The sequence below is a fragment of the Silene latifolia genome, chromosome 9 (assembly GCF_048544455.1).
Source record: "Silene latifolia isolate original U9 population chromosome 9, ASM4854445v1, whole genome shotgun sequence".
NCBI classification, from domain to species: domain Eukaryota; kingdom Viridiplantae; phylum Streptophyta; class Magnoliopsida; order Caryophyllales; family Caryophyllaceae; genus Silene; species Silene latifolia.
The window spans coordinates 87,221,175-87,238,629 of NC_133534.1; the positions used below are offsets into that span (position 1 = coordinate 87,221,175).

The 17,455-nt window shown below is 39.0% G+C and overlaps 1 non-coding gene across 1 annotated transcript; it reads right to left on the reverse strand.

Moving 5' to 3' along the window:
• Positions 1–8,579: 8,579 nt before the first annotated feature.
• On the reverse strand, positions 8,580–8,686 carry LOC141604362 (small nucleolar RNA R71). The gene has a single exon (XR_012526064.1). It is a non-coding gene; the product is annotated as a small nucleolar RNA R71 (small nucleolar RNA).
• Positions 8,687–17,455: the final 8,769 nt, after the last annotated feature.

The window sequence follows — 17,455 nt, forward strand, 5'->3', positions numbered from 1 at the left end:
CCTGTTTTCAGATTTTTCCGTGATTTGTTTCCATAACTCTTCATATTTTTTAGTATAAATAGGGACCTTCGTTCCATATATTTTTCACACGAGTGTCCGCCCTTCTCTTCTCCCTTTGCATTCTAAGACCGTGCTCTAAGCTTTCGACGCCTACGTGCTTGATCAATCGACCACATAAGCCCAGATCATTCTGAGTTCCAGTCACGTTGAATGACCGAACAGTTTGACCACTACACATCAATCAAGTTAATCTAAATCCTCTAACGAGGGCACTTTCTTCATATATTCGAGTCGAGCAATCACTAAACGTTAACTTAGTCAATCTCGTTTCGTCAATCATGTAAGTCTAAGGGTGTAAATCACATCTTTTTATTGTATTTTATTTTTGTACTCATTATTGTAAAATATACGTCAAAAATATATTCAAAACCGACTTCGAAAAACCCTTTTATCAAATCGTTTTTACGGATCAGCAGCAACCAGACGTCGAGAAGAAACGCACCATCTGCTGCGCCTCTTCCAGAGGATGCCGCTGCTTCTGCTCTTCTTCTTCTACCTCGGTTTTTTCTATTGTTTCGTTCCTTTAGTTTTTTTTTTTTTATTTTCCTTCTTTTCTTTTTATATAAAATAAACTTTAATGTATATATTTCAAATTATCATGTTTTATTTACGACTTAAATCCCTTATAATCAATATTTGCGGGTTTTTGTCATTAAATCAAATCCGGATTTTAGAAACTCGATTTGTTCATATCAAGCTTCTAGAATTCGACCTTTGTACAAGTTTCCATTGCTTCTTTCCAGTTTATTACGTTCTTTCGAGTTAGTTTCCGTCTTCGTAAATAAACCTAATTTGTTTTAATCCATTTATAATTCGTTTCTAACTCATTTTGATCTGTTTTGATTCGTGTTTATCGCTTTTATGACGGTTTCGTATGTACTTAAGATATTAAATCACTTTCACTTGAGTCGAATATCGATAATCAATCATAAAACATACAAACGAATATTAACAAACCTACGGTTCTGACTTCAAAGTCAGAGCCCAACCTAGGAACAGACGCAGTGATAGCAGTGCTGCGCCTGTTATGGGGTGGTTTCTGCCCCTGAACTCTTCTCGTTTTGACATAGTTCTTCTAATTAGGATTCTAATCAACTATTATTCTTATTATCGCCATAATTCAACATATTTTCCATATAATTCATATTTTCCCTATTTTCTATTTTCTATTTTCTATTTTCTATTTTCTATTTTATTTCTTTACTTTTATTTCTTATTTTATTTTCCTTATTTAAATCAATTTCAAATTTTCTTATTTTTCCTATTTTCTAACTTTCCTTATATCATTTTTTCTTTTCTTTTCCAAATTATTTTGAGCATGTTTATGACGTAAATTCATGTTTATCAATTGTAATTTATTTCTTTATTTCATTATTATTATGTATGATTTATATACTTGGTTTTCACATGTAATTTAATCTAACATCTATTTCGACCCAATTAAGTGCTAAATTACGTGTTCACCGACATAGTCTATTTCACATGCTAGGATTAAAACGTTGTTTGTTGCATTGCATGCATATAATCGACGACATATCAAATATGAATGATTTCCCCAATCATTAGTAGAGGCCGCTATCGAGGCGGGCGGGATTAGGTGTTCAGTAAAAGGACATCCTAATACGTACCCTCACCCCTTACTCCAGATATCTATGAACATCCGTGTTCATTGGCATCCACGAGAGTCATTCTAGACATAGAATGCAAAGGGTAACGAGTTCTTAGTGTTCATGTCACTACTTTGTATCTTGATATGACATGAGGTATTCGAACGGTTCCAATTTCCCATAAAAATTGGTGGCGACTCCACAAATGCAACACTTGTCCCAAGCGCCCCCCGTGCGCCGTGTCCACAATTTGGCGACTCCGCTGGGGATTATACGCTTACGTGTTACCCAGGGTGAAACGTGAACAAGGTTAGGGAACAGTTTATACGAGACGACAGTTGTCGGTTTTCATTACTCGACCTTCTTAGGTCGTTTTATTCGGCCTACCTAGGCTCAACCCGACCCATTCGACCAATCGTCCCGTCTGGACGGTCCAGATTCTTATCTGGGCCTAAAGATAGATAGAGATTGACGTCAACCATACCATGTTACATACTCATATTTGTATCAAGGGCTTTCACTACTCGAGGAAATGGACTAGGAACCGACCTTACTCTTGTTTAGCACATACCTCTCCACAGACCAGGGTTTGATTGCCCGGTATGGCAACCCACCTTTTTAAGCCAAAACCCTTTAAATGGACTCAGCATACCGTTATAATGCCCATATGTATGTTTGTATCATATACGTGATCACCTTTTGTAAACAAAACCATAACAAAATTTTGTAAAATAAAATCCTTTTCAAAATGTAAACACTTTCAAAACAGCACAAAACAAAACCGAACTCTGTCCAAATGTCAAGTCAAACTTCGGGCCTCAAACCCATTTTGAAACTCGTGCAAAAAAAAAGTCGAAAAAAAAAATTCAAGTCAAGTTAGAATCAAAATCCAAACTGACTATGTCCTAGTCGGAACTCTGTCAAGTCATAAACCCGTCTTCCTTTACATTTTGGGTCTTTTCAAATTCAAGTCAAGTCCTCAGGCGACACGCCGTCATTTTGGACCCTCCTATCCCAACTTAGTTAGGATCTAAACATTTCCGACACCTCGACTCACAAACCCGAACCTCGAGTCTAGAATCAACATGTGTCATCAATCCCGTCAATAAGGTCGGCCATATAAGGATCACTCCGTCAAAGTCAACACTCGAGTCGAAGGTCAAAGTCAAGCACCGTGAATTCAAACACGAGAAGTCGCTCACGACATTTCACGAATTCACAAGTCAAGTCTAGATTTGTCGTCTTATCCTCGCGATTACTTGTCCCTTCCTATGTTTGTTGCTTATTGCCGTAGTATGCGTGATCCCATGTTGAATCGAGTTGTAATGCGCGTCATTTCAGTCGAGTAGGAATCCATCAAATTCCGTCAGTCAGCAGAATCACAAAGCAGATCAAGCCACAGTCACCGTGTCTCTCCAAGACGTTTATGCCATAGTCTGTGGACACGGGGGCGCTTGGTAAACAAGCGTTTGCATTTGTGGAGTCACCACCAATTTATTGTGGAAAATGGGAAATCGTTTGAATACCTCGCGTCATGCCAAGACACAAAGTAATGACATAGACACTAAGAACTCGTTACCCTTAGCATTTTATGTCTAGAATGACTCTCGTGGATGCCAATGAACACGGATGTTCACAGAGATATGGAGTAAGGGGTGAGGGTACGTATTAGGAAGCTCTTTAATCGGACACCTAATCCCGCCCGCCTCGATAGCGGCCTCTACTAATGATTAGGGAAGTTATTTATAGTTAATATGTTGTCGATTATATGCGTGCAATGCAACATCCAACATTTTAATCCTAGCATATGAATTAAACTAAGTCGGTTTACAATTAATTAGCACTCATTAATGTTGATGTAAGGTTTACATTAATTACATGTGAAAACAAGTAAACATCTATGATAAAATACAATATGTAAATAAAGAAATAAATTATAATGGATATTTTAATTTGCATCATAAACATGCCCAAAAGAGTTTTAGAAATAAAAGAAAAGAAAACAATAAATGAAATAAGGAAAATTAGAAAATTGGAAAAAAATAAGGAAAATGGAAAATAAGGAAAATTAGAAAACAAGGAAATTTGGAAAACAAGGAAATTTGGAAAGTAAAAATAAAGAAATAAAATAGAAAATATAGAAAATATAGAAAATATGAATTATATGGAAAATATGTCGAATTATGGTGATAATAAGAATAATAGTTAATTAAAATCCTAATTAGAAACCCTACATCAAGACGAGAAGAGTTCAGAGGCAGAAGCCAACTTAGAATAGGCGCAGCATTCGATGCGTCCTCTGGAAGAGGCGCAACACTTCCTGCGTCTGTTCTTGAGTTGGGTTCTGACTGTGAAAGTTAGACTCGCGGTTTGTTAATGTTCGTTGGTTAGTTTACATTGATTTATTGATTGGTAACTCGAGTAGAAGTGATTAATTGATTTACATGCATCTGGGATCGTCATGAAGTGAAAGAAAACAATTAAAAACGAATTATTATAAGTTAGATACTATTTGCGATGTCGGAATTGATTTATTTAAAAAAACTTGGTTTAAAAACTTGGTTTAAAACACGATTTCAAACAACTCGATATGGAGAAATCGAATCCTTTAAATCCGGGTTTGAATAAGATGACGAAAACCCACCAATATTGAATTATAAGGGATTTAAGCCGAGAAAGGTTTAAAAAGATTTATAAAAGACTAATTTGAAAATTATTAGGTGAAATAAGGGAAAGAATGAAGAAAGAAAGATAAAAGACGAAAGGAACAAAAACCCGAGGAAGAAGAAGAAGTGCAGCAACTGAAGGCAACCTCTGGAAGAGGCGCAGCAGATGCTGCGGCCCTTCGAAGAGGCGCATCAGTTGATGCGATTCTTCCCCACGTCAAATCTGTGTTATTTCTGTTAAAAGGTTTTAAAAGGTGATTTTGAAAGACGGTTTTGAGCATGCTTATGATATAAATTCTTTCATTAATTATAATCAGCAAATAAAAACATAATTAAGATGGGATTTTACACCCTCAGACTTACATGTTAATGTCGCGAGATTTAATTGAATCGGTTTTTGGTGGTAACTCGACTCGAACTTTAATGGAAATATGAAAGTGTCCTTGAAAAAGGATTTTAAAAAGATTGATAGAATTATTGATTATGGTGTAGTGGTCAAAATGGTCGGTCGTGCAAAACGAGACTGGTACTCAGAAGGATTCGAGCTTACGTGGTCGAAAGTTCAAGCACGTAGACGTCAATAAGCAAAGAGCGCGGTCTTAGAATGCAAAGGGAGAAGAGAAGGGCGGACACTCGCGTGAAAATTATGAGGAACGAAGGTCCCTATTTATACTAATCACACGGAGGAATTATGGTAAGAGTAGGATACGGAAGGAAAGATCCGGAAACAACCGACTTAGGTTAAAACACGGAAACTTGGACAAAAAGAAAGGCCTGAGAAAAGGCGCAGCAGGTGCTGTGTCCCTTAGAAGAGGCGCAACACTTACTGCGTCCTTTCTTGGGTAGGTTCCTCTGCGCGTAGAAAATGCGTTTGACAGCCTGTCGTATTTTGGACATAACGTTCCCTACAAGACTTAGAATAAGGTAATTTCGGTGGCGTTGGAAAGCTAAGAGAGATATCCTGAACTTTCTGTGAAATAGGCCTGACCTAAAAAAGTCGTTATCACCTCGTAAAACGGGCCTATATGTTGGGTTATCATTTTAACTAAATGAAATGCACATTTTGTATTGTAAACTTTATGTTTAGCCCAAAGAAATGGCATGAGACTCAAAATGCGATATACACATGACATTTATGACATCCTAACCTTAAGTAAATAAGCACATTGCTTTTTGACTCGGAATTTGACGGTTTTAGGAAATGAAGACGGTTTTTGACCCGGACTCCAAATGAACTCTAATTACTGCAAAAACGAGCGTAATGACACCTAGATGACGACCATGAGGTAGATCGAAGTGTAAGAGTTACCTTTTATTAACCGATTTACGAAACGTCTTAAAATCGCGATATATGCTAAACATGCGGCCCAATCATCACTGGGTGTTTAGCGGGAGGTGCATAAATGAGGTATTTACAGAGCCCCCACTTTTACTGAGGCTTGGACAAGGCAAAAGCCAAAGTATAGCCATCAAGTCAATCGAAGATTAAAACCTGAAGACTATGGCGACGCGAGGCAGCTCAAGGGGTCTGAGCCAATGACCAGTCATCGGGAACATTTTAGAGTATGTCGACTTCCGGGGAGGGTCGTTTAAAGTCCATTAGACTACGTAAGGAAGCTCGCCAGCCATAAGAAGAAACCATGCATGTGACTTCTTTCTGGAGATGTTTCCGGAGTTGCGCAGGAGCTAAGGGTAAGACCTAAAAGATATGTAAGGATTGTGCTAGGGTATTGGGCCCTAAAGGAAAACATCGACGGAAAGGAGGCCAAATATAAGTTCAACCTAAGGGGTGATGTGACCATAATTAGAGCATATTTAGTCCCCGAATTAGCCTTGTTCCCATGCTTTTTAGTGCATATTTGGGTCATTTATTGTCTTTAGTTCTTTGTTTTGCATATTCTTTGAGGTTTTGTGTCTTGGTAGGAAAGGAGTGCAAACCTTGCATTTTAATGGCAAAATGAGGCTAAATTGATTGAATTCAATGACCAAGCATCAAGGAGAGACAATATTAGAAGACCTTTGTACATACTATAGTAGATGGGCAATGATGAGAAAAGATCCTTGCATCCCCGAGGAAATCCTCAAGGATTTTATGAAGAAAAAGGAAGAAAAGAAGAAGGACAGAAACTGCCTGACAATCCGTGCGTCTTCCCCTAAAGACGCCCGTCCACCACCCACAACCCGTGCGTCTTCCTCAGCTGGACGCCCGGGCAAAACCACCCAAAGACGCCCGTCTTTCCCTTCTGGACGCCCGTTCAGAAGCTGCCAAATCCGCCCGTCCCGTGCTAAAGACTCCCGGATTCCCAGACAGTCCCATTTCGTCTTCTTCAAGCTTTAAGGAAGGATGCACATCTTTTTCTAGAGACCGGAGTCTCCCTAAAGAGACCGGCGATTCCTCAACAAGGGACTTAATTGTCATTTAAGCCCTTAGTTAACCCTAATTCATGCACCTAATCCCCACTATAAATACCTCATAAGTCTAATTAGAAGAGCATGTTCTTCTTAGCAATATTTAGTGTAGTTAATATCAATCAAATCTCTCTTTAATCTTGTAATCAACATTTAATCAAGTTGTAATACAAGTTTTATTTCCTTAATCTCTCTCTTGTTCATCCTTTATTTTGGGTAATTGAAGATTATTTAGGTTATTATTGGGAGATTGACAACCTCTCAATCAAGCATTCAAGTACTTCTTTTATTCTTTGCTTTATTATTGGAATCATTAGTAGGTATAATTCTCTTAATCCCTCTTTAATTATTGTTAATCACTTTCATTTATTCATCATGTTTTACTTTGTTGGTATGATTGACAACCTTGCTAGCATGTTCAACATGATAATGAGTGAGTAGTTTCCTTAGCTAGGGTTAATGGGTAATTAGGGGAAACCAACATGGGGAATGATTCATGCTTAAATTAATATGCTTTCATAGTTTACTTGCTTGCTTGTTGTGATCTCAACTTATGCACATGTTATGTTTGATAAAATGTGAGCCTATGAATCCTTGCATTGACATAAACCAACTCGAGTCTCATTAGACCATCCATATTGTTGAGTAGGGAATATTAAGTCGACTTGTAGGTGTTGTACAATCTAATCGATTCGGCTCCGGGACCCAAACTTTCCTAGGATTGTAAGATATAAACAAACTCGATCTATCACAACAATAATTGCTTGCTTATAACTTGAGAATATGTTTGTATGATCAATTCCCATGAATCCCCTATGACCCCATGACACCCTAGTCCCTTTTATCAATTGTTTACATCCCTTTTAATTCATCTTGCTTGTTTACTTTCATTTCTATTTAGTTTAGTGATCTTCTACTTAAAACCCCAATTGTGACACCCCTTAGACACCCCTAGTTGCAATAGAAATCTCATCTCAATTCCCGTACCTTGGGATCCGACCTTTACTTGTCTCTTTACTAATTGTAGATTTGTTTGTGAAGTTATAAATTGTGTTTTGGTCTAGGTGCTCCTAACGACAATTACTGAAAAACTAAACCCCACGAGGGGAACACGACCAAAAATGGCGCCATTGCCGGGGACGGTGTTAACTTGATTTAGATTTTCTTACATTGTTATTAGTTATGTCTTTCTTTGCCTTGGGGAAGTAAAACTCCTCAAGGTTTGTTCTAATTGTTTTTAAGTTGTTTGATATTTTGCATGTCTAGAAGGTCACAAGGTGACTTGTTACCCTTTGATCACGAAATTGAAAGGACTTTGACAACCAATAGAAGACTTGCTAGGAGAACTTTGAGAGGTATTGGTGAGGTTGTAGATATTCAACCAAATACTATTGAGTCCATCAACCCTTTTTCAAGAGAAGGTGAGGAGAACCCAACACAAAATCCAACACAAAATCAACCCACAATGCCTAAGTGTTCATCACATTCCGTACCCGCCGAGGAGAACCTACCCAATGGTACTCCCACACCACAACATCTAACCGGAAATTTTATTGCCAAATCCGCATTTATCCAATTAGTCGAAAGAAGCCAATTTGGGGGGATACCTAGTGAAGACCCTCATTCTCATATGGAGACTTTTTGTGACTATTGTGATGCGATTTCTCAAACCGGTGTAACTCAAGACCAAATTCGATGGGTCTTATTTCCTTTTTCTCTGATTGGCACCGCGAAATAATGGTTGAAAAGTCTTGATAAGGCTACTCTCGGAATTGATTCTTGGAAAAAGTTGGCTCTAGCTTTCTACAAAAAGTTCTATCCCCCGGAAAAGACTAACATGCTAAGAGCTCAAATTACGGGCTTTAAGCAAAGGGATGAAGAATCTTTATATGAAGCTTGGGAGAGATTCAAGGGAATTTGTCGCTCATGTCCTCATCATGGACTTAGCGAGTGGTTCTTGGTACAACAATTTTGGAACGGTCTTTATGATGATTAAAGGAACATTCTCAACATGGGATCAAATGGAATGTTCACCGAAGTTGATGACAATTAAACTTGGAACAAAATTGAGGAAATGGCGGTCCATAACTCACAATATAGTAGACCTCGCAAGGCTACTAGAGGAGGAAAGCATGAAGTGGACTCCATTAGTCAATTGGGTGCTCAACTTAGTGCTCACATTGATACCATCAATTTGAAGTTTGAAAAAGCTATGGCAAGACTTGAAGAAGCCTCAAAATCACCAAAGCATCATGTTAATGCCATGACGGCATTTTCATCAATCCCAAGTGGTATATGTGAGAATTGTGGAACTTTGGCACATGACCAAAGTGAATGTAGGGGAACAAATGAACAAGTGAATGCTTTCCAAGCATACAAGAGTGGTACCCCTTATTCAAACTATTACAATGAAAACACCAAATTACATCCAAATCTCTCATACAAAAGCCAAAATGTTCAAAACCTTCAACCAACATACACCCCACCTCCCATGAGAAACCAAAATCAAAGACCCTTTTACAACCAAAACCAAGGTTACCAAAATCAAACTCCATACAATCAACAAAATGGCCAACGTTTTGATGTTCAAAAAGCGGTCCTCCAAATGCAAAAGAATCAACAAGAGTTTTTCACTCAAATGCAAAAGGATAGTCAAGCAAAGGAAATCCACCATCAACAACATCCTAGCTCACACCAAAATGTTGAAAACCCAATTGACTCAACTAGCATCTTCAAGCTCACAAACACAAAAGGGGCAATTACCACCTCAAAGTAATCCCCCAAGACATGAAACGGTTAGTGCCATTCACTTGATGAGTGGTACAAGGTATGAAGCACCAAAGAAGCAAGTTGAGGATGAAGTTGTGGAAGCTAGTGACAAGGAAGAAATTGTTCAAAACTCCAAGGATAGGGAACCATCAAAAGAAGAAATTTCAAAGAAAAATGAAGACAAGGTCAAGGAGAAGGAGCCCATTGTGATTAGACTTCCTTTTCCGAGTCGTCAAGCCAAGCCCAAATTTAATGACCAACTTGGAAAATTTATGGAAATTGTGAAGAATTTGGAAGTCTCAGTTCCTTTCACGGAATTAATCAATCACGTGCCGGCCTATGCAAAATACATGAAAGACATCCTCACAAAGAAGAAGTCGATCCGGAAGCTTGAGACTATCTCCTTTACTAAGGTGAGTAGTGCAATACTTCAAGGGAGTTCACCTCCAAAACTCAAGGATCCGGGAAGCTTCTCAATACCGTGTACCATGCATTGGCGACACCACGATCAACAAAGCCTTATGTGATCTAGGGGCTAGTGTGAGTGTTATGCCGTACTCGGTGAGTAAAAGGTTGGGGATTGGAGAGCTTAAATGCACCCATATCACACTCCAAATGGCCGATAGATCAGCGAAGACACCGTTAGGGATATGGGAAAATGTTCCCGTAAGAGTTGGAAAATTTTTCATCCCGGTGGACTTTGTCATTGTTGACATGGAAGAAGACTCCAACATTCCAATCATTCTGGGAAGACCTTTCTTACACACCGCGAGTGTGGTGATTGATGTGAAGCATGGAGAGCTCACTCTAGAAGTGGGAGATGAGAGCATAACTTTCAATCTTGACAAGACCATGAGAGCTCCCCGTTTACATGAACCATGTTTTATGGTTGATCATTATAGCCGGAAGGATGATAGGAAGAAGTTGGAATTCCAATGGAAAAAGAAAATTGAAGATGCTCCATTCAAAGAGCAAGTGAATTGTCACAAAGAGAGCTTGAAAATCTCACCAAAGTCAAGCAATGAAGAGGATGGCCTCATTGGCCAAGACAAGAAAATGGGAGAGTTGTCTCTATCAACTCAAGAGATCTTTAGTGATCAAGTAGATGAAGTTTGTGTACTTTGGGACGATGAGTTTGAAGGGATTTTCAATCCCTATATTGGTAATGTTATCGATCAAGACCGACAACAAGGGCAAAGGTCTATTGAAGATCTTTATCATGACAATGAACAAGCTTTTGATTACTTTTTCAAGGTGTTGAGCAACATCAACAACACGTTGGACATGCCCCCATAATATCTCACTAAGGATGATAGTTTGGTGGAGTCCTCCCTAAACCACCATTTGTAAATATTTCTAACTCCCTAACTTTATTTTTAATTCTTACATTGCATTTTTGTCATTGTTGGATTTTTATGCATTGATCAAGATAATTATCATTTTTGAGAGAAGTGAGGGAGGGACTAATGATTCAATTGATGTGTAGTGCTTTAGATTAGTGTGGGGATAGCAATTGCCTAGGCTATTCATGCCTTAGTAGTGCCCCTACAATGAAGAACACGGGATTTGAAGAATGAAAAATGACAAGGGATATGCAAGTGCACGGATGGAACTGAATCCGGGTAAAATAGGGAGAATCCGAGCGTCTTCATGGGAATCCGCTCGTCTTCAGGCAATCCGGGCGTCTTTGTCAAAATCCGCCCGTCCATCTCAGCTGAAAATTTGAAATTTTGGGACTGTTGAAGAATCCGAGCGTCCTGGTAGAGAAAACGCTCGTCTTCAGAAATCTGCCCGTCTTGGAAGGAAAGCCGCCAGTCTTTTTGCCTGTGAAAAACAATAAATCTCACTGTCTGAGTATCCGCCCGTCTTCAGCAGAAGACGCCCGTCCTGCAGTTGATAAATCCAAGCGTCTTTGCTGAAAGACGCCCGTCTTTAGGCGAGAATCCTGAACAAAAAATGGCAGAATCCGAGCGTCCCGAAGGAAAGACGCCCGTCTTCCCCTGCAATTTTTGAAATTTTCGGGTATTTTAAATACCCCTCCCACATTCATTTCTTTATTCCTTCATTCAAAACACTACCCATAAACCCCAAAACTCAAAACCCTCATCCTCTCCATCACCAAAACAAGATTTCCTCAACCAAATTCAACAAAATCAAATACAAACTTCCTTTTAACAACAATCAATCACTCATCTTCCAACAAAAATTAAACCAAGCACCAAAATCTTCAACCTTTGAGTCGATTTTTTAAATTATAAAGGCAAAGCCTTTCATCTTAAAATCGATTTGGGTATACTTGGAAATTGAAGATTTTCACTCTTTTCTTGGTTAAATCATCAATGGCAAGAACAAAAGGATCAACAAAGGCACCTAAGGCAAAGGCACTCTCAACAAGACAAAAGAGTCTTCAAGCAAATAAAGCCTCATTGGCTATGGTGGTAGCTAGTTCAAACTTGGAAGTTCAACAACAACAATGATACCGTCGTTTTGTATCAAAGTTAAATTTATATTCCAAACTAAAACTATAGCTAGTGATAGTAAGGGTCGAACCACAGAGAGACAAGATCAATTCTATTTGCTAATTTTTAATCTATTGAAGTAACAATTAAATGGGGGTTTTGAATTTGTTTGATTCTAGATACTAATTGACAAAATAAAAAGTTTCTCAAATAAGATAAAAGAGAGATCAGGAACTTCGGTTCACCGTGGCTAAGGTCCGGTCAAGAAGATAGCAGAAAAAGATAATACGCTCTCAGGGAACATGAGCAAGTCTTTCGATCAATGCTCAAATTTAACCTTGCGGTCTTCTAATTCCCTAGAATTTCTCAAAGCTGTCGCCCAAAGGAAATTCCAAAACTAATGAAAATCCTACCTACTAATCTTTCAATCTAGTAAGACGGGTTTATCAAAAGGTAATAAAATCGATACGGGAGAAATCATATTAACAAAATCAGCCCTAATTTACGCCATGGCTCACCTCGTTCCCAATCAAGATAATTAGCTATGCATGATTAAAACTATAACAATTGCAAAATTGAAGGCAAAGAATAAGATTGACATGATTGAAATTGAATTTAAGACAAAAGATTAAAACTGAATTGCTTGAACATAAACTAGTAACAACAAGAATTAAATTGACAAGAAATAAAAGAAGAAGGAAATTGCATAAAGCTTACTAAAGAATTGATGAACAAAGCAATTGAAATTCGAATCCGTCGTCTCACTTCCTTGTCTCTAAAACTAGATCTGAACTTCAGTTCTTGAATAATAAAAGCATAACCTAAATTATTGTTGCGTACTACTGATAAACGTCCTTCCCAAAGATTAATTACAATTGGGTTTTTAAAAGACTAAAGCATAAAATAAATCTCAGATTCGCGGCTTGGTCGATCGACCAGATGGCACGGTCGATCGACCAGCCAGTACAGTGATGCTCTTCTGCTGAACTTCCACGGTCGATCGACTGGAGATGTTGGTCGATCGACCAACTACGCTGTGCAGTAGCTTCTTTTCTCTTCCAAACAGCCTCTTCACTCCATGCACGCATCCCGAGGTGAACAAGTCCGAACTCCCATCTTCCAAGTTTCCATAAAGTTGCTTCCGGAGGACGATTTAGGCTTGATTTAGCTCACTTCCACTCATTCCTACAATAAATCATAGAAATTCCAAAGTAAACTGATACGTGCATTTTATATAGTCTTTTTAGCCTATTTTATGCACGTATTTCTATGCTTTTATCGTGGTTTTATGCTACGAAATGCCCCGAATATGCTACTTTGGTGTATTTTGTCTTAATTGCAGGAATGGACCAATAAGTAGTGAAATCAAGCCTTTTACCATCCTTTTAGCATGCATTTGGAGGAAGAGTGAATTTAGAGCGGAAATGAAGCTATTTTGAGATGCGCATTGGAGTAAGGAAGTTAGGCGAACCAAGAGAGTGCTTCAATTTGCTAGTTCCTGCTTGTAAGAGCCATATCTCGAGTTCTACAACAGATATTAAGGTGATTCCAGTTGTAGGTTAAAGTTTATCCTCTTAGCTTTCCAACGCCACCAACCACGCCCTATTTGTCCAAGTAACGAAGGAATGGCAGCCGTTTAAAGTTCAGTGCGCGAAGCAGGAATTACGCGCTGAGAAGTGCTCGATCGAGAGCCCATTTGCTCGATCGAGAGCTACCTATTCTTGATCGAGTGATTAAAGGGAAAGAAGTCTTCGATCGAGAGGAATTGTTCTCGATCGAGAGGAATGCTAAGGAATACCACTCGATCGAGTGCCTTAGTTAGTCGATCGAGTGGATTTTGCTGACGGGCTGGGCTTTTTAGGTTTAATTCCGTCATTAGGTTTAATAAACCTTATTTTCTTATAAATAAGGAGTCAGTATGTCGATGAAAAACGCTCTCACACACTTTTTATTTCGTTCCTTTTCTCTCTGGTTCGGCTATTGCTACTGTTACTTTTGTTCATTTTCCGGATCTCTTTAATTCAGTAATTCTTTCTTCCTTTCTCTCCTTTTAATGTTTATTATTCTTATTTCCTTTAAGTTTGTTTCCCTTATTTCCATGAGTAGCTAATTCCCCCTAGTATGTTAGGATTAGGGAAGCCGTGGTAGCATGTTTTAATTGTACTAAATAGATTAGCCCTGCGATAAGAATTGAATTAGGCAATTTAAGCGTTATCCTCGAATGAATGAATGCGAGGAGACTATAAATTTAGTTAACCCCGACCTAGATCGAAAGATTGGAAGGGAAGGCTTGCTTAATTACAATAGGGTATTGCGGTGAGGGCGAAAGTTAAGTCGTTTTACGCTCTAGGGCGGTTTAAGGACCGAAAGGTGACGACCATAGCTCTTCTTATCAATAGTCTAATCGCTTTAGTATTCCCGATAGTATAAGATCTGATAGCTGCCACGGTGGACCGACTCCTAGCATACTTCCTTCCTCTTACTGTTAATCCTCTTATTCATTTCTCTTCTTTAGCCTTTTTAGTTTAGTCAACACAATCAATTCAACCCCATCAGTGACATTAGACAGATAAATCGACAAATAGATAGTACACCGCCTCCCTGTGGAGATCGACCCTACTTACCGCTGACTTCTGTTAGTAGTACTTAGGTATTTTATTTTTGGTACGAAACGACAGTATCAAATTTTGGCGTCGTTGCCGGGGAGGCAATCTATTTATTTATTTGTTTAATTTTATCTGTTTTTAGCCTCAGGGGATTTTTCCCTTGAGGCCGTTTTAATCTTTTGTTTAGTGCTGTTTTGATAGGCCTTACAGGTACTACCTAGACAGTTCTAGGTGAAAGACAGTCAAAGGGAAGGCTTGAGTACCTTTGACCCATCACCGATGTCCCATTATATGGAACAGTAGGTGATCGCTACGGGAGATGTGGTTCTCACGAGCACAATGCACCGTAGTTGTGCCGCCACATCCGCCCTATCAATGGCCACCGCAACAAGATTCCCCTGATATACAAGAAGAAGACATTGCGGAGCTGAAATCCTTGATGGAGGCACTTGCATTCCAAGTGCAAGAATATGTCTCGCGATTTGATGAGCTGGAGTCCGCAGTTGCTCAATTAGCAGCTGAGATGGAGAGAGAAGAGATCGCGGAGCTGACATATTTAATGAGAATGCTTGTATCACAAGTGCAAGAGAGTGATAGATATATGGACGCTCGAATTCCCGAACTGGAGTCACAAATAGCTCAGTTAGCAGCTGAGATGCAAGAAGAAGAGGTTTATCTTGCTGAGAGCGATTTTTCTTGTAAGGGAACCGTGTTGCCCAATGATGAGGATGACTTCTATGACTCGGACGACGAGTTCCTATCATATTTCACTACCCCACGCGAAGATTTCAGCGCTGTACAGGAGGTATCACTCGATCGAGTGACAATTATTGGTCGATCGAGTGATTTTCCAGAAGAACTTGCTCGATCGAGTAGTATTCTTACTCGATCGAGTGGAATGCAGGAGGATGATTCTCGATCGAATTGTTGTGTTACTCGATCGAGTGAGATGCGGGAGGAAAGTGGTCGATCGAGTGATTATTCTGCTCGATCGACTGAAATGGCCATTGGGAGCTTTGGTTCGTCATTTTGGTTTGATTTGGATGACGAGTCTGACGATGATGAAGGTTACGGTAAACCTCCCCTATTCACAGCCGAGTCGGATACACTTGAAGCTGCGATTTACGGGATGGATTCCACTGAGGAGGTTGATGAAGAAGCAGCTGAGACGGTATTTGCTCCTAGCGCGGATGAGGTATTACATTCTTTTGTCAGCGATTCCGTGGTCGAGAGCAACCAATCTGAGGTAGTAAACAACAATTTTATTATTGTTTGTTCTAATGGTATTTTGCCTCGTTTGACTCGCGTTATTTCTTTAAAAGTTATACCCCCTCACATGTGGTCGATTAATTTAAAGATTTTTCACCGTCCTCATCATGTCAAAACTGTTAATTTGAATCGGGACCCCCATATATTGACAATTGCTCCCGCGCTCCTTTATTTTGTGGATAAATTTAGGAGCTCACATAGGAAATTTGTTCGACTTAAACGGTTTTACATTTTTATTTCCTATTTCTGTAATCCGCTTTTGTGCTACTTATGCTTTTGTGTAGCACATGCGCAGATGTATGATTTGATGCTGCGCGCTTTGAGCTGTTTTGATTGTGACTAACCAGAGAGCCTCGAAGAAAAAGAAGGTCGAGCTGGGACCTGACTGAAGCTAGCGCTACCCGGGAGGCAACCCGGCGATTTTATTTTGCTTTTTATTTTATTTCAGTTGTAATAAATGGTTTCTACACCATAGACTTTCTCAGTATGCTTGTCTTGTTAGTTTGCGGGCTGTTTACATTGCGTTCTGCAGGAAATACATTGAGAATCCCTCGATCGAGTAGTTTTTCTACTCGATCGAGCACCTTTGCTGATGAATTCACTCGATCGAGTGAAGATGTACTCGATCGACCACCTGCAGAATGAGAAACCACTCGATCGACCCAGATTCCAGTCGATCGAGCAGTTTAGATGGCCATATTACTCGATCGACCACTGTTGGACGAACATCGAGTGTTATTGACTTGGATTAGCTTCCTGAGATGGTTTTCCGGGCCCTTAGCAACCTCCCATTTCATGGTCGGTTTGGGGAGGTCCCCTTATTCGCGCATTTTGTGAGTTTTCCGCTTTTTACTCTCTTTCTCCTTTCAGTTTGCATTTCCTTTCCATGTTTTGGTACAATGGGGGCATTGTACAGTTTGGTTTGGGGAGGTTATGCATCCATATCTGTGTCTGCATATTGTTTTTACTGCATTTCAGTTATCACGTCTATTTTTTTTGTTTGCATTGTTGTTTATTCTTATTAAAATTTAAAATTCAATAAAAATTTGAAAAATTGTTAAAAATTCAAAAATAATCACGTTTATTTTAGCATATAGGTTGAGTCGGAACGGTAGATTTCCATGATGATATTGCTCTATAACTGTCTTTTTGCTTAAGCCTTGCATTGAACTGTTATCTTTTAGTATTGTCTTATCGCATAATCTACGAGTTAATGTTTAATTTAGCTGAACGAATAGACTTGACCTGAAATTTTGGCAACCTACTTATAATTTCTAAGATTTAGAGCCTTATAAACTGGTGTCATTTATGACCAGTTTCATGTAGGATTGTGAGTAGTTACTCCTTGCATATCATGTATCATTAATTTGCACATATATGAAATTCAATTGCTTTTTGCCGTCATACATTCGGGTTAGTGGTTGGTGTCACATGCAGGGAGGTGCTTACAAATTCCCCTTTCTTTCATTTTTACCCATTTAACTCCACATTAGCCAAATTTGCCAGTTGACCCTTAGCTACATCCAAATTTAGCCTGCCTTGTCAAGCTAGTTTAGATTGTTGTTTTGCGGTATATATTTCATTGTATCAAATTTTGGCGCATATTCTAT